Genomic DNA, 14,090 nt, shown 5'->3' with positions numbered 1-14,090 from the left:
TAGAGACAGCACCATGGACCATTTATGCCAGCTGAAGATCTTCCATTTCAACTTAAATTATTTGAAACTGTGTTTAGAGAAAAAGCTAAATCTGTTTGAAGTAGTTTAGCAGTTACAAACATAAGAGCTGGAAAGGATATCAGAATTGCTTGTTAAACCTCACCTGGGGGAAACGGGTAATTCTGATGACCCTACCCACAGGAATAGCTGCTGATAAATAGGGGATCAGCAGATGGTGAGAATTAAGATTAGTAGAAAGGCAAAGCATGGAGCTCTGACTGGAGAGTACCTGAAAAGAGGCTGACTAAAGGAATGAGTAGGCTGCAAAAACAGTTCTCCTTTTCAGGTAGGTTTCATATGAGGGAGTCTTGGAGAGGGGATGAACCTAAGGCTAAAGTTAGTGTTAGGGCTGGGTGAGAGACAAAGCCTAGAGCTCCAGCTGGCATAGTGCTGCAAAGGGTCTGCCAAAAGATGGTGTATGTTGCAAAAACAGTTCTCCATGGGGATCTTGTTTAGGGGAGGTGTGGTTGGTAGAATGGGGCTTTGGCTTAGTTACAGTCAACGCTTGGAGTAAGGGTTAGGATAGGAGACAGGTAAAGCCTTAAACTCCATCTGGCATGGGGCTGCTATGTAGTACCCCCAAAGGATAATGAAAGATGGAAAAAGATTTCTCCACAGAGCTTGATCACACTGGTGTCATAGCATATGGATCAGCCGAGGCCAGGGCCTAGGGTGTCAGTGGTGTCAGGTGTGAGGCTGCAGATGGCTGCCACAGCATGGTATAGGCTAAAAAACCTTCACCCCTAAAAGTTTTTTATTGTGTGCTCTGGATACATTTCTTGGCATAGGGCTTCTGTGGCCTAGGAAAATATCGTGGGATAACACTGAATGAGAGAGAAAGCCTAGAGTGGCAGGGGTGTGAGATTGCAAAGGGGCTGCCTAAGGGTGGTGTAGGTTGCAGTAGTTCTCCCTGGAGATTTTTCTGTGATTCTTGGGTAGGAGTCTTGAGTTAAGGCTTGTTCATACTCAGTTTAGGAGAAATCTTAAGATTAGTATAGCAGTAGTGACAGTGGTATAGGCATTTAAAATCAGCTCAATGCTCTGACTTTGAAGAGCCAGATGTCTGGGTGCTTCTCTGGGAATGGAGTAGCTAACTCCAACTCTCTGCCCTGGTGCTGTATTCTGACAGCTCTTCCTCATATGAAAGTATGAGGAGTCTGACCACTGAAACTCACTACTATAAAATCAATTCTAGAGTCAGCAATAATGAAGGCACAAGCATATTGTGATACCAAGCTGCCATCTTTTCAACCATGTCTTCCCATTACTATTGTTCAAGGTGGCTTTTGGAAATACAATATCAGCTAGTGTCTTCTCTACACTCCTCTTGACAGTGCTGTTGATGTAATGTTAGGAATTTTGAAGAAGATAAATTGTAAGTAGGCAAGAGCAATCAGTATTTTAAGCAAGTTAAACCAAGAGGACCTACTAGAGACAATTATTGTTGTCATGCCACAGTAAGTTAATATAAATTACTAGGGTTACAGATAGGGCAAGCAGCGTGAGAGAAGGAAGATGCCTAGGACTGTCCTGTTCACAAAGTCTTTGTCATCTTTTAGGACTGTGAGTCCATTACCTCTATTGTCTCACTTCCCTTAGAGCTGTGTGAATACCTATGAAGTGCTGGGATGTGAAAGAGAGGCTTCTGCTAGTCCAAGTCCAATATGTAGAGTTGGAGCAAAGGCTCATGCAATGCAGCAGGGCTCAAGGTAGAGATGCTCAAGTCCAGCATGTAGAAACGCCAAATTCCCAGGTATAATTATGGAGGTGTTTGGGGTTGATTCTCGGGTATCTGATTTTCCTGAATCTGCTGGTATCTTTTGAAGCATTGATTGTATTGAGGTGTTAACTTGCAACATAGTCACTTCTTGCACCAGTGGTGCAGTGATATTCTTCAATTGTTGGCCAGATATATAATAGCATTCCCTATAAAGTAGTCTCAAAGGATGACCGTTTGGCTCCTTTCCCTAGGCCTAACATTTCCCGCACTTACATACGAGCCTGTCTGTGTGTATATATAAACCTGAGAGAATTCCTGGTGGTAAAATACACTGAAGGTGAACTTGGGTACTAGTGAACACTAGTTCTAACTAATTTATTGGCATAACTTTAAAAGTGTTAGATTTTGTTTGCAGTCTACTTTGGAATAACTTCAAAACCATTCAATAGAGAAAAAAAAAAATATATATATATATATATATAAATATATATATATATATATATATATAAAAATATAAATCTGGTATTCCCTTCAGGTTGTCTCTTAAGAAATGACCAGTCTACCTTAGAGCTTTGAGACCTGTTAAAAAACTTCATCAAAATCAGTGCATCTGGTGAAGTGTTCTAATTTTGACTTGATCAGTACTGTTATGGAATTGATTTTAACTGGAAATGTCCATATTATTTTGGCACATCAGTAGAGGAATCCTTAAGATGCCCATTTACACTATGTGTTTATTTTTATGAGTTTAGAGATTGATGCTCAAACACTTTAACACTCCAGATTTAAAGACTATTTGAACTTCCTGCTCTGCACTGATTCTATTTTTTCCTTTCAAGTGAAAAATTAAAACTGTGATTAACAAACGTACATCTGAAATTGGGAGATCTCCCTACAGGCTGCAGAGGTTGGTTTATGCAGGAAATGTTGTTTCCAGTAATTGAATATGGTGATATAATTTATAGCTGCTCAGCCACAAGTTTGAACAAATCAGACATAATGCTCCTGATTAATTGGATTTTCTATTTATCACAGTACCACAATCTTTAGGCAAAAGATGATAGTTCCCATTTTATTTAAAGCCTTCCAGAAGGCAAAAAGCTTCTGAGAACTGAATTCCTGGCTTCTCACATAGCGGCCAGTCAATGGGATGTCCTTCACACTGCAGAACTTGTAATGGTTTGCACAGCATTGTATGTACCACTGCTGAATCAGCCTGCATGCAGTGTGTGTGTGTGCATGCACATGAGCATTTGCACACACATGCATGACAATCATTTGGTGATTCTTTCTTTTTGAAAGAACTAAAAAACATTTTTTTTTCAATGTGAAGTGGGAAAGCAGCTCCTAGATTATTCCAGTTGCTCTTCCTGTAGGTGATTCTGTGATAATTATTTTTTACCTGCAGCATTTAAGGCCTTCAAAAAATAACTGCTGTGCAAAATTGTGTTGCTTGTTCTGAAACAAGTGTGGTTGCCTCCAGTGAAGCAGAACAATGCTATGATAATCTATTATTGTTACTTTCTACATTTTAATGTACTAACCTTGTGCTTAGCACTGAATGAAACACAAGAGATAGTCAATAGGCTGTGCACTGAGCTCACTGCTCAGAGGCTGGGACAGGAGAAGGTTATTTGTTCAGTTTCTGCTGAGCACTGTAGCTCCATCCCCATGTCATGGGTACAGATACTAAGACCACTACTGGATTTGTCAAGCCCTTAGTCATTTGGCTTCTGGAGAAGTGAAATGACAATCTGGTCTGGGACCTAAGAAATCAAGCTGAGAAGTGAAAACTCTGGAATTCTTTCCTCTTATAAAGAATGTGTGAGTGTCCTGATATGTGGTTTTGTGGCCCCCAAATACAAAGCATTGTTGAAAAGCTAAACAGGAAAGCATGAAAATCATCATGCAAAAGTGAAGTAACACAAAGTCTGTGCAGATGCTGAGGGCTAGGTGAGCTGTCTTCGCAGGAATGAGGCTTCCCTGTAGCCTCTCAATGACATCTCATGCTAGTGGAGCAAGTGTGTGTGTAGTGCCAGGAGCACACAGGTCTCACTATGAGACTTGGTAGCCTGCTCCTTCCCATGGTGTGGCTGTCATGGAGGGTCCTGAGAGAGGTGAGGCCTTTCCTGGTTTGCTCTCAGGGAGAAAATGATTGTCAGGACTAGGCTACAATGCCATAAATTAACCTGGTGATATCAGCCTGTTTTCAAAGCAGGGAGGGAAGAGATAAGGACAAAAGATGGGTCCATGGGAAGGCTGCTGACTTGTGTGAAAAAGGTGGAACTCAGTTCCGTAATGGACTTAAACTAAGATGTATGCCATCCCTTGTGACATTTCTCTCTGCTTCTTTCCTGTTCAGGCAGAGCTTTTTTGAAGTCTGTGGGAGTCTTGCCACTGCTTTCACAGGATTTTGGATCAGGACCATCCAACTGTCTGTGCTGCTGACATATATCTGGCCCTTACCTGTTGCTTTCAAGGAATGTGGCACTGCGGCCTAAGACTGGCTGTGCAGGAGCATTGGTTTCCCCTACAGGCTTGGAAAGCATGTAACATGTTGTAGCTGTGCAGCTATGGTACAAATGACAACACATGGTGAAGTGAACAGGTGAACCCAGCAGACCAGCGTTCATGTGCATGTGCTGGGTTTGAGTTTATTTCTGCACAGGGATCTGTGCAGAGGAAGTGGCAGTGACACAGTCCTTTGGAAACTGGATCCCAGGCAGGAGCAGCCCATCCTGCAGTGCAAGGGTTCTCTGAAGCAGGAGCAGAGGCATGCCCCAACCCTGCACCATTACGGTACAGGTCCCTTTTCAGCATGCAACAGCCTTAACATGTGGCTCTGCTCTCTGTGGAGCAGAGGGCTGGGTGGTTTTGTATCGTTTGGGGAGCAGGTTGAAGTTGTTAGCCTAGAGATCACAACTCTCCGGGGGGGGGGGAGGGGGGGAGGAACTATGATTATAAGACCTTTATGATTATAAGTACTTGGAGAGGGCTGGGGGGGGGAGTATTAGAATCATATTAACTTTTTTTTTTTTTTTGAGGGGGGAAAAAGTGAGTTTTTATTAATGGCTAAAAAAGAAGTGAGAGATCAATGGCTACCTAAATGTGGAATCAGGCAGCACTTTAATACTCTCAACATTATAAGTGAGCCTTTGTCTTTCTTTAAAGTCAACTAAGGCACTGAGTGTGCCAGCTGGGTGTTGCTGACCTCCTGCTCCAGGCTCTCTAGTGTTGAAGTATGCTGCTGAAATTTCTGCAATTTGCGTGTTCTGGCTTTGCAACATTCCTAGTTTAGAAATTCTCATGCTGACATTTCTGTGTGTTGTTCCCCAGATACTATTACTGGGGATTTTACTGGATTCTCCTGGGTTCGGTTCAGTCCAGCAGCCACTGAAGTAAAAAGACTATTTCTCTTTGGATGGACTCACAGTTCTGACAAAGCTCACAGCTGGTGAAACCTGCTTTGGCTTCACAGAATAGTTGATGTTGAAAGGGACCTCTGAAGGTCATCTGGCCCAACCCCACTTCTTAACCAGGGCCACTCAGAGCAGGCTGCCCAGGCCCATGTCCAGGCAGCTTTTGAAGATCTCCAAGGAGGAGACCCCACAGCCTCTCTGGGCAACCTGTGCCAGTGCTCAGTCACCCATACAGTAAAGATGTGTTCCTAGATGTTCAGAGGGACCCTACTGTGTTCCGGCTTGTGCCTGTTGTCACTTGACCTGGCACTGGGCACAACTGAAAACAGCCTGGCTCCATCCTCCTTGCACCCTGCTTTCAGGTATTTAGATGCACTGTTAAGATGCCCCCTGAGCTCATCTTCCACAGGCTGGACAGTCCCATCTCTCTCAGCCTCTCTTCATAGGATAGATGCTCCAGTCCTCTGACCATCTTAGTAGCCTTTCTGTTAGACTCTTCCCAGTATGTCCATGTCTGTTGTACTGGGGGGCCTAAAAGTGGTTGCTTAGTGCTTCAGAGTGATGAATATGAAACTGTTGTTGATGGAGTACTGAGCTTATAGTGAGTTGAGCAGAACACACTTTTGTCTTGCTACGTAAGATGTGAAAGAACAAACAGAAGCTTCTAGGGTTAATGCTGTGCTCTGAGACAGCCTAAGAGCAGCACTGGACTGGGAGGACAAGAGAAACCTTTGCATCCAGAGAGGAGAGTCTGTTTCCTTGAAAAGGCTCCAGTTCTGAGGAAAGCTGCATGTAGGGTAGGGATTGAATTGTTTACAGGGTTATGAGAACCTCAGTGAGCACTGAAGAAGACTGAGAACTGTATGCAGGTATGGTAGTTTTGAAGAACAGTGAAGGCCACCTCTGACCTCAGGGCTGCAAGCAGTCTGTTATACTGAATGACACATACACCAAAAGTGAAGGAAAATACTGCTACAGCAGCCTCCGCTCACTCTCACAGGAAGCTTAACATGCAACAGAAGCGTGTTGAATGTCCACCGAGGGATTTCAACAGAGGTAGTCACAGCTCCACAGAGAAGCATGGTATGGGAGTGATGAATGTGCATTAGGCACGGCACTCAAGTAATGCAGGTGGGTAGCTGTGTTAAGAAGCATTATTTCCATCAACACTCATATATCACTGTGTACAGGGTGTATAGCTGTCCAGGCTCCTCTTTAAGTAGCACATGGCTTGGTTTGTGAGGCAAAAGGCCGTGGCAGGAAAGGAAAAAACTGCAGTTGCGTTTTGGTGTAATATCTACCTAGCAGTTGTAATTATCTCTGTACTGCCTGAGTACAGAATTTCCTATGAAGTACTGTCTCTCACAAGGTGTGGCTATGTTTTACAAGTAACCTTGTGCTGGTTGGCTGAAATACGAGTCCACAGCATTTAGACCAATAATATTGTACAAGTTCTAGTATTTTCCTTAGACTCCTGGGTATCGGTTAGCTGCAAAGCTGCCAAAGGACATTCCGCAGTCAAAGGAAATTGAGTGTAGGTGGGCAGTCCAGAGCCCAAGTGCATACTTTATAATCTCTCAGTTGTTATACTTACGAGGTGAGTCACACAACAATCATCCTATTATCAAAATCACTGTTGGGTGTGTTTTTCTTAAATCAAATTTCATGTAAGAGTTGCCAATATTTTCCAGAGGCTTAAATTTTGAAACTGGGAGAAAATGAAGCAAAGCAAGCTAGCTGACACATTTGTGTGTGCAAGTACTTCTTTAGTTGTGCAGTGTTTTTTTTTTTTTTGTGTTTGTTTTTTATTTCTAAGTGCCTGTATTTCTAAGTTTCTATATTTAAAAATAACTTCATATAATTATACTAACTGAGGCTGAGGGACTGGCAGAAAAAAAGGGACTTGGACATCCCTGTTGTCTGATGGCAAATAGTCATTAAACAGTATTACAATGGTCTTCAGTACTGGAGAACAAATGGCTTTCTAATGGGACAATACCACCAGCTGGGTGAGAAGGTAGTCACCTGGAGGAGGTACATATAAAACACTCATATTGAACATAGGCAAAATATTTTGCCCCCAGGGTTTGACCCAGTGTGGTGTAATATATATATGTATACATACACATTTATTTTTTTGCAGTTTTTCCTCAGTTAAACTCTTAAAGCAGAGAGCCTTTTCCAAAAGACCACCTAGGGTAGGACACTGTTTATGATGAAATCCTGATGCATTTTTGCCAAGTGACTGGCCTGTGACAGCTGCCTCTGCTCTGTGCTGCTCTATGCACTGATGTGTTTCTGTAGAGTTTGTTGATGCCACAAGTAAGTGGGCCTGGATAAAGCTCCTCATAGACTAAGGAGTTGTATGGGCCTTGCACATCCCCTTCTGCCTGAAACTTGTGCCAGTCCTTTTCTGGTGCCTGCTCTCCATCTTGTACACAAGAAGGCCCCATCCCCTACAGTGAGCAATCCCATGGCAAGGTTTCTGCCAAGGAATCTACAGGTTTTCTGTTTCCCCTCTGTTCATCTCCTGTGGTACTTCAGGCAGGGGAAGGGTGGAGGAATGCCTTGGACAGAGATGTCTTCCAGCTCCTTTCCTCTCCTATGACAGAAGAATTTTAACTTAGCCTCTGAGGCCACCGAGGTCTTGCCCAGCCCATTGCAGGCATGAGTCATGGGCCAGCACCAGCTGTCACTGCCTCCTCCAGCTGAGAGGAAATCTCTTGCAGTAAGAGAAGCAGAAACAGGAGGATAAAAGGCATATCATCAATGACAGTTCTCTTGTTTCATTTGGTTACTTCTTGGATTAACCTGTTCTAAAAGCCAGTAATATCCTGACAGCATAAATGAGGGGAAACCTGTTTCATTTAAATGATGTTAGGACTTCATTCTCTACTGCGAAGCCATTCTTCCTGTTCTCAGCTTTGTCCTTCAAAGATATTCTGGAAAAGTAAACCTCTTTACTTACATTGCATGGTCTCCATGTAGCCCTGCTGCTCTTTTTTTTTCTTCCCTTAAAGTGCATGCCAGGGAAACAAGAGGCCTGTTTAAATGCTACATAGCCCAAAGACAAATGAGAAAATAGGTGCCCTACCCACCCATGCACCCATCTCCATGTGTAGAAGCCCTGACCCAGAGGTGTCAGGTAGTGACTTGGTAACTTTGCTGCTGGAACCAAGGGTCTTGCAGGCAACACTAATGCTGAGGAGTGGGGAGCTGAAAGCTTTTTTTTTTCCTGAAGATAAAAACCATTTCCAATAAGAGTACTGTGGTTCTTCTTAAGAAGAAGTGATCTCTGTCTTTTTGTTGTGCACACAGGCAGCACAGCAGGCCTTGGCTATGCATCAGGGTCCCTTAAGGGCTACCGATATTGGCTCAGCAACCTCACATCCCTATCTGTATGCCTTCTAAGCCTGTCTCCCCTTCATTTTCTTCTAATGTTCAGGGGGCTTATCAGCAGACAGAAACTATTTTTGGAACAGAATTACCTTTTGTTTTTTTGTACCTCAGACTCCCTTCTTCCTGCGGAAGCCAGGTGCTGTGCAGCACAGGTGTCCTCTGGATGCTGCTGCCTTTGGCATCAAGGGTCTTCCAGCCCCCACGCAGTCACAGCATTTCCTGACATTGTGCACAGGAACAGCTATTTGTTTCATCATCTTCCACCTAAACCACCTTTTCCCACTGCTACTGCAAATTATGTTATTCTTCCAGAGGCTTCTTTTCAGTGGTTCAGAGACCCATGTATAAACTAGCCTTTGTACCAAAATGCTTAAATGACTGTTTTGTGATTTGAAATAAGCAGTGACACAAAAATGCTAAACATTATCAGTTGTTATTATTTCTTTCCTGTGGATCAGGAATGAATGAAACAGTTGTGATAAACAGGACCATGTTACTCATGCCTTTTACTGCTAACTAATCTGAATCTCAGATGGGCATTTTTTCCCTTGCAGGAAAGATTGCTACCTGTCTGGCCAATTTGTGGCTTAAGTATTGCGTTGTGTTTGTTACCTGTCTCTGTGGATTAAATCTGATGTGCTTGCTGTTTGCCAGCCCTCCACACCCAGCACTGTGCCTTGTTTTACATGCTGCATCCAAGCAGTGCTTTAAGTCATTACATTTAGGGTTTGCCTGCCTCACAGAGCCTAACAAAGATGAATCAGCTATCAGCCTCTCCATACTGCTGAACCTAATAAAAGCCTTTTCATTAATGTTAATGGAAATTCAGTCCTTCTGGTATGCTGCTGCAGATTCTGGGTTCCTGATGATTTTCAGGAGGACCAAATAGCACAAAGCCTCTCCAGAGTAAGGCGAAAGCAGGCACCTAACTTTTGCTGAAATGCACTGGAGTGAGACACATGATAGCTTTTGAAGGTCCTGTCCTTAGACTTGCTTCATTTCAGGGATTTGAAGTGAAAGGTACTATAGATGTGCAGCTCAGTACTATAAAAGCAGGAAGATAAATGTAATTGTTGTATGTAGCCAGGTCAGTAGCTTCTGTTGTCTGATACCATGTATCTGAGAGTGACCAAAACAACTCACCTCAAAGAAAGGTGCAAAAAAAAACCACTGAACCAAGTTAGGTTGTTAATGAATAACTGCTGCCAGCAACACCTTCTTCCTGTATTTAATTTCCTATATTTGATACCTGACTAGTGCACTGATGCTTGTAGATGTATGCATCTTCTAAAACTCCCCTGCTGATTTGGAGAATGAATGTTTCTGGCACTGGATGTTTTCTCCATAATTGACTAATCTTTTTTTTCCTGAGATCCTTACATGGACATGAAGTTGTGACACTGAAACATATCCTGTTTTTTTTTTTTTAAAAAAAAAAAAAAGAAAGAAAGAAATCTGCTTGTGCAAAGCACAAATGTATCCCCCTGATCACAAAGTGATAGGTGCCAGCAGATCCCAGCAAGCAAAGTGAGGGCTTGTGGAGAAGTTCTTAGAGAGCTGTGCTCCAGTTTTGGTCTTCCATGAACTGGCTCATAAAAGCAGCAGAGATGATTATTTTAAGAATTTCAAAAGACCCTTTGCCTGTGTTCCTTTGAATAAATGTGATGTAGTTGTGTGTTGAACCCCCCCCCCCCCCCCCCAATTCCCATTGCCTGTAGTAATAATTGTGAGCTCCTTCTGCAGTTCTTGCTAAGCACATTCACCCTCCTCCAGATTAAGTTTACCTTTTAGTTCAGCTTGCACTAGAGATTATGCAGTGTAGATAAACCCCAGTTTTTGCCTGTTTTTGTGGCACACCGATTATTTGGCAAGGTGAATGATGTTGTCCCTGTGTGTAGAAGGACATGGTGTCAGTGCTGTCTCATTTACAATTTGTATCTCGTTACAGAGGTCCAGTTTCTGTGGTCACCAAGTTTCCCCTTGTTGCTTGTTAGCTTTTCTGGTAACATTATCTCCTCATCTTTCAAGGATACAAGAGTCACCTCTGCAGAGCAAAGGACCTCAGTAGGTAGATTTGTTTTGTTGAAGGAAAGGCACACAAAAGGTTTAGCACTTAATGAACAGACTCTGAAAAGCTGCATTCAAATCAACACTTGGAGGCTGAAGGGGCATGGAGAAAGATTAAAAAATAAAATATTTTCATCAGTGGCAAAAGGAGTTATATAACATAAGGACCACCGAATGCTATGCTGTAAGCATAGAGCTAAAATGCTTACATTTTCTTGTAGCTCAGTCAGGTTATGACATTCTAGGACATCTTTTGGAGAGGTCTTTTGTTGTTGAATGCAGTTGTGATACAGCTGAGATAATGTATGGCTGTTTCCATCCCACATGGCAGACACATGGGGCTGTGTCTAATGGGAGAGATACTTTTCACAGGGTAATGGGGTGAGGTAGGCACTGCAGTGCCCTTGTACTCATGCACTGAGCAACTGATGGCTAGGATTAGGACTTGTTATTTCTTCTTCTTACTGTGATGTCTGTAGTCTCCCCGTTACTGGCCTCATAATATACCCCTGTTAAAAAATATTGGTGGTTCCTTTCCACGCTACCCCTGCCTGCACACAGCTCTTCAACCTCCCCAAAGTCCCATTTCTAGAAGTTGCACTGCCTAGCATTGAGTTGTGTTTTCCATCAGACATGAGGAGGCTATTTTATATATCGAAGTTTCCCAGTTTTCTTCTGCATTGAGACAGCTGTGGCCAACTCTTCTTGTATTCTCCAGTACTTGCTGTCTTTCAGGCAACTTCTTACAGTCTCCTGTAGCTCAGGTAGGCTAGAGCAGCCCTGAAATACCAAACGGCAGCATCTGCATAGTCAATATCCATACAGAGGCAGAGTCCTTTAATATAATGGCCACAAGGAGTAGATGGACAAGTATTTCCACCAATTTGGAATGATGCTACTTAGATATCCATGAACATCTTGAAGAGCATCCTCATCACATCTTTGCACATCCATTGTGCATTGCTTAGTGATGAGGAACTAGGACAAGTTGTCATTGCCAAGAGTGGTGCTTCATTCATGTTGCAAAATAACTGCCACGGAGACGAGTAAGGAAATCTGTTCAAAATGCCTTTTTTATTGGCTGTGGAGAAAAGGAAAAAAAAAAAAAAGGAGAAACCTGTGCAAATAATAATACATTTTAACAAGCTGGTTATTAAAATAGAAGACAAAGTAAAATGTAATGTACATATGATAAATATTTTAAAATTCTAAATAGTTTTTCAAGGTTAAATTAATATATATTTTTTCTTTCCTTTTTTAAATATATATATATATATATATATAGGCTTTTCTCTCTTGCATTTAAATCTTCTCCCAATATGTTGTACAAAGCCAGTGTAATTCCTGCATTTAGGAAGAAGGTTCATTGGACTCTACATTTAGGGTGAAGTGTTTGTTCTTCTCACTGGACTTACCTATGTTTCTTGGTCCACTGAAGCAGATGCACTGCACATAGAGAACGTGCTCCCATGTCTCCTTTTGTTTCTACCCAACTGGGCTGGAGCTGAGAGCTGTGTAAAGTGGCAATGGATTTTGAATTCCCAGTGCCCTTGTCAAGGTGGATTTATATTAGAATAGCAGCCAAGCTGTGCATCTCTGGACTCCCACTGTAAGTCCTGTTGAGATAAAGAAAAGAGGCCATTTCAGCAATTAAAATTGGGAAGACATCTCAAAAATAAGTAACATCCCCATGGCTTCAAGTCCCAGAGACTCCATATGGACTCTCCCAGCTGGGCATTTGTGGAGTTTTGGCTCTAATTCAAGAGGCACAACTGCTACTCACATGTGTGTGCCTAGATTTCCATTCCTGCCCCATCCCCCTGTGCCCACAAGCCATCCCAGTATCTATATCCATACAGTTTTAACACTGGCTTGCTGCAGATGAAAGATGGCCACCAGCACCAGCAGCTCAACATAATTCCCTAATAAAACATCCACTGGTATTGGCAAGAAAGCCCCTAAGGAATGAATATATCTTCTGGAAAGACAATTAAAAGAGATGGTTGGGGTAATTGTGCTTGATTGAAAGGAGGCATACTTTTTCTAGCAGAAAAATAAGCACTTAAAAATGTTCGGCCAGCCGAGGACAATTATCCAACCAGTGATGCACAAGCACAGAGGGCAGCTAATCCATTTTAAATTGCTCTTGCAGTCAGGAGAGTGGCTGGGAAATGTGACCAGACTAGCTTGTGCTCTGGGTGCAGGAGGGAAAGCTTCTGTGATATCTGGACAGGGTTTGCCATGCACAGCTACTCTCTTCCTCACTGTTGACTTCCCACCACGTGCACTTAGTAGCAAGGTGTTTCTCCTGCCTTGCTAAATCTACAGAGGCAGCCTGGGCCTGAGAGTGAAGAAGGGAATTATTCTCTCCCTCCCAAGGTGGTGCCCGTAACAGGCAAGCTGCTTTTGAGGTCTACAGCTGACCATGCTCCCCTGTTAGGGGGGCCCTCACCTACCAACTGCTGCCTGGCAGCACTGGCCCTACCAGGATAAGATGATCCTCCTGTCAGAGAAAATGCACGAGTATGACTGAAGTGCATGTGGAATATGCCAGCAGAGGAAAACAAAGCAAGATTTCTGGTCTTTTCCCCTACTGATAGGGGAACTCAGTACAAATACTGAGTTGCAAAATCTTTTTTCCTTCCTTGCATGCACTGGGATGATGAAAGGAGGAATGTGAGTGATACAAAAAGGGCAGTTTTCTGAATATATTTGAAAGCCTTCAGAACCAGCCCATGCTGGGATTTGCCAGCATCACAGCCCAAAACACCCATTTAGATTTCCTTTAACTTATGCGAGTAAAACACTTCAAACTTGCTTATATGTTACAAAAGAAAGAAGGGAAGAGGAGCTGGAGCACTGGCATGCTTCCTTCCAACCACCCCCTTTCCCTGTAGCTGTGAAGATATGAATTCGGATGCTCATTTCTACCAGCACAATAGAGAGAAGCTTCCCGGTTTTGTCTGGTTTAAGGAGAATTACAAACCACCCAAGCACTGCCACAGGGTAACTAATGCAAGCATTACCTCATCGCCACATATTTTTATTGGCTGGAGATAGCTGGAGGTGGGGTGTTATTGCCTACCCGCTTGGTGAGCACCGATTTTCTCATTATCTCTCTCTCTTTCTTTCAAACCAGCTGACCCTTTTAATGGATGTCATCTACAGGGACAGCCCTCCTTTGTGGAAGCATCATATAAAACCAGGGAGGAACAGCACAAATGTGATCATAAAGAGATTAAATTGGATCAATAGAAACAATTTAAAAATAAATAAATAAGTCTTTAAATGCAATAAACAATTGTGTATTCGATATGGTGATTTTAAGCATCCTTTTAAAATTGCCATTAAATCCCACAGAACAGCTCTAAAAATGATGAGATCATTAGAATCCATAAGGCTTCTTGATTTATTTAATTTTTTGC

The 14,090-nt window shown here is 42.7% G+C and overlaps 1 long non-coding RNA gene across 2 annotated transcripts in view; it reads left to right on the top strand.

The window, feature by feature from the left end:
- The first annotated feature begins 238 nt into the window (after positions 1-238).
- Positions 239-14,090, top strand: part of LOC311434035 — a 35,704-nt gene continuing 21,852 nt past the window's right edge. For both annotated transcript variants that reach the window (XR_014691233.1, XR_014691234.1), the window contains exon 1: positions 239-346. This is a non-coding gene — a long non-coding RNA (uncharacterized lncRNA). The remainder of the gene's footprint in view (positions 347-14,090) is intronic.

This window comes from Aythya ferina (genome assembly GCF_964211825.1).
Source record: "Aythya ferina genome assembly, chromosome: 3".
NCBI lineage: Eukaryota > Metazoa > Chordata > Aves > Anseriformes > Anatidae > Aythya > Aythya ferina.
Note: the sequence above shows the minus strand (reverse complement) of the source record. Positions and strands in the feature narration are given on the sequence as shown.